The 3711-nt window shown below is 33.5% G+C and overlaps 1 long non-coding RNA gene across 1 annotated transcript; it reads right to left on the bottom strand.

Annotated features, from left to right (window-relative positions):
• Positions 1-1560: 1560 nt before the first annotated feature.
• On the bottom strand, positions 1561-3359 carry LOC137727092 (uncharacterized). The gene is made up of 5 exons (XR_011067724.1): positions 3171-3359; positions 2710-2783; positions 2548-2615; positions 2352-2442; positions 1561-1785 (listed from the first exon to the last, which is right to left on the bottom strand). It is a non-coding gene; the product is annotated as an uncharacterized lncRNA (long non-coding RNA).
• Positions 3360-3711: the final 352 nt, after the last annotated feature.

Below are 3711 nucleotides of genomic sequence, written 5' to 3'. Positions count from 1 at the left end.
TCTATCCACCAAAGCAAATCCATCACTTGCATTGTGACATCTTTCTGACATGCAACTTTTCTTTATTTCATTACATATCATATCTTTTGCATGTAAATTTTCTTGATGATTTCCAAATTTTAAAACGATGCAAAACAACATTGATTAGTTTAAACTCAAACTAGCTCAATGGGGAGGAGCATATGAATTGAATTCAATTAGTGCACGCCAAGTGTTTGACATATATTTTGATGCTCCAGAGTCCACAGGCATATCGTTCATGATATTGCATGCCATTGTAAAAAGAAAACGTTCATTATTGCATGATTCACGTCAATGCATATTAATTAATTAAAGGGTTTTACTGTACTGATTGAGTCATTTTTTTGATATGACAGTTACATTGTCACATGGTGTTACTTACCCATCAAGGTATAACGTGCGAAGTACTAACACCAAGTGATGGTGGAGCAGGTGCCTTTTAAACCAGATGTAGAGTCTTCACCATGCACACACACATATATATGGTATAATAGGTATCTCTGCAAACATTGTCAGAGGTTTTTGTAGAGCAGGTAATATATTTTCGCAATTCTGCAGTTTAATTTCTTGTCAATAAAATGGGAATTGCTTTTAAACTCACAGTTAAATTAAGGACAGTGCAATCTACACACTTTTTTTTTTTTTTTTTATCTCTCACACATCTTTCTTAATTTTGATCATCAGATTGAATGAATTGAAAAAGATTAATAGACAAAAATTACCAATGATGTGTTAGAGGTGTGTTAGAAGTAAAAAGATAAGTGTGAATAGCAGTACCTTAAATTAAAAGGCAAATAAACTCATGCTAGAGCTACAGATGCATACGTGCCCAAAAAAAAAAATAGTAAATAAAGAATTTATTCTATACTTCGTCATATTCAGTCAACTTCATATACACTATGAAGCTAATACACTTTATTCTTACATGTAAGGAAAAAAATACCTAGACTGCCACTACTAGAAATTTCCACTTTGCCGACAAAATTAGTTTGTCGGCAAAAGTCAAAATTCGTCGGCAAAGAGCCTTTCCCAACAAAAAATTTTGTCGGCAATTTTGTCGCTAAAAGCATGTCGCGCAAGATCTTTCTCGACGAATCTTAATATTTCGTTGGCTCATTTTTAAGGCGACAAATCTCAGCCGTCAAACTGTGCCCGTCACCAAACCAACATTGCGACAAAATATTTTGTCAACATAGGTTGTTTTTTCACGATGAAGTTATTTGTCGGCTTAGTGATCTTGTCGCGACAAAACATTTTGTCGGCTAAGTAATCTTGTCGCGACAAAATGGTTTTTCGGCTACGTAGTCCTATGCCAACAAACTGGTTTGTTGGCTCAAATTACTTGTGTAGACAAAATAATTAGTTGGTTGAATCTTTTGTGAACAAAAACATTTGTCGGCTAATTGTTTTTGTGCCGACAAAACAAGTCAAGTCCAATATTTTCTAATTTTTATTCACATTTGTTTTTAATAATATTTTTAACCATCACAAACAAGCAAGCTTAAGAGATCGAGAAGGGGCGTGAATGAAGAATTAATGTAGGAACAACACAAAATTCATGTAATTTAAAATAATGTAAGGTTCACAATTCGGTTTAGTTACAAAATACAAAAAAATCTATATTTTCATTTCGACATTACTATAATATAGATAAAATATCCTTAAGTATCACCATTCTCACTATAGTCCTCATCACGTTGATATTCAGCATCATGAAAATGGGAAACGATTAGGATCATCATGAAACATTCCAGTATCAAACAACTGTAGAAGAAAAACAAATTAAAAAAACTTGATTAGCAAACTTTAAGGGTGCTAAATATCATTGACACTAAGGAAATGCAAGGCCACACTAGAGTGGTATTTCTAAACAAATAACTTATGAAACCATAAATGTGTAAACAGCAAGATAAAGATATCTACTAATCAAGTTAACTTACCAACACCATGCAGCATCACAACCTAGAAAAATTACATGTTTAATAGATACCAGGTAATAATCAAGTTAGCATCAACTACTTATACGTAATTCATCACTGTAAACAACAAGATAAACATAACAGCAAGGCAACATGATTCTCACACTCTGTAAACAAGGCAACATGATAAGTAGATGATATAAATCCTTGAAAGGTCTATAATGTATATAAACATAACACTACCAACCTAGCTAAGTAGGTTATAACTCTAGAACATAAGCATATGCACCTGGAAACATAAATAAACGATACTAAAGCACCCTAATTCATCACTGTTTATAATCTTTATCAGTGTAAACAAGAAGATATAGACATCTACTAATCAAGTTAATCCTCAAATATCAAAATTACCTGGCATGAATGATCCTCACACTGGTCTCCATGCCGTGCTGATATCAGTTGTAAGCTATCTAGCTCAGAATTCCACTTAGCCATAGACAACCTGCAAGTGTTATAGAAAGGAAAAACAAATATGTCAAACGTAAACCACAATATCGAATAATTACATTGGAAATCTGGAATTAAAGTCAAGGGACATTGTTTTTACCAATATTATACAAATCGATTCGGATTTCGTATCCATTCCCTGTCCATGGCATATAAAGTATCTACTCCCTGTTTACAAATTTAATTTTACATGCAACATTCATTAGGACCAGCAATCAAACAATGAATAAGATAGGCTGAGGGTGACGGTGTAACAACATACCTTACCAAAGAAAGCAGCTAGCCTAGAATATAATCAGATTCTTCAGTATATAAGCCCAGCCTTGTAACCGCCCTCTGTATAGGAAAATTGAACAAATTTAGAGAGAATTAGAAGGGAAAGAACCCACAATATACTCGCAAAAGAACCCACAATATACTCGCAAAAGAACCCAGTAAAAAAATTGAATGGAAGGTAAAACAATTGCAGATGAGAATTAGAAGGGGAAGAACCCACAATATATACTCGCAAAAGAACCCACAATACACTCGCAAAAGAACCCAGTAAAAAAATTGAATGGAAGGTAAAACAATTGCAGATGAGAATTAGAAGGGGAAGAACCCACAATATACTTGCAAAAGAATCGAAAAAGAAAATTGAAAACCCTAAGAGAATTACACAGAAAACTGATGGGTTTATCCATCAGAAACGTAAATTGAAGATAACAATTAGGAGGGAAAAACCTTTTTAGGCTTTGACTTTGACGATGGTTTCGATTTCCACCGGAAGGATGCTGTCGGTCTGTCTATTTGCAGCGACGGAGATGGAGGTGGAGAAGGAGATGAAGGTGGAGCGGGAGAGGAAGAGGGAGAAGGGTGGGACGGAGAGAGTTAACTGCTTCAAGGACTAAATTCTTAATTTTTTTTTTCAACTCCGCGCCTCCTTTTAATTTGTTAAATACTGTTTTCTTAAAGTTTAGAATTGTGAGTGACATGCTGCATTCAAATAGCACTGGCTAGCAATTCATGCAATTAAATTTTGTCTTGTACTGATTTCTAATTTTAATAGACGGTTCTTATTCAATTTTTTTTTGTTATGTATAATCTTTAGTAGTTATGTGCTTTGACCCTAACAATTATCTTTACAAATCATTCATATCATACATACCATTAAATTTCGTAAGTGTTATACGTACAAAATAAATAAATTTAAATCTACATAATAAATATATATATATATACACACACACCATTGAACTTGATAGGATACAAATTCTACGAAACT

This window comes from Pyrus communis, chromosome 2 (assembly GCF_963583255.1).
Source record: "Pyrus communis chromosome 2, drPyrComm1.1, whole genome shotgun sequence".
NCBI classification, from domain to species: domain Eukaryota; kingdom Viridiplantae; phylum Streptophyta; class Magnoliopsida; order Rosales; family Rosaceae; genus Pyrus; species Pyrus communis.
The sequence above is the reverse complement of the archived record's forward strand: the minus strand, read 5'-3'. Positions and strand labels throughout refer to the sequence as shown.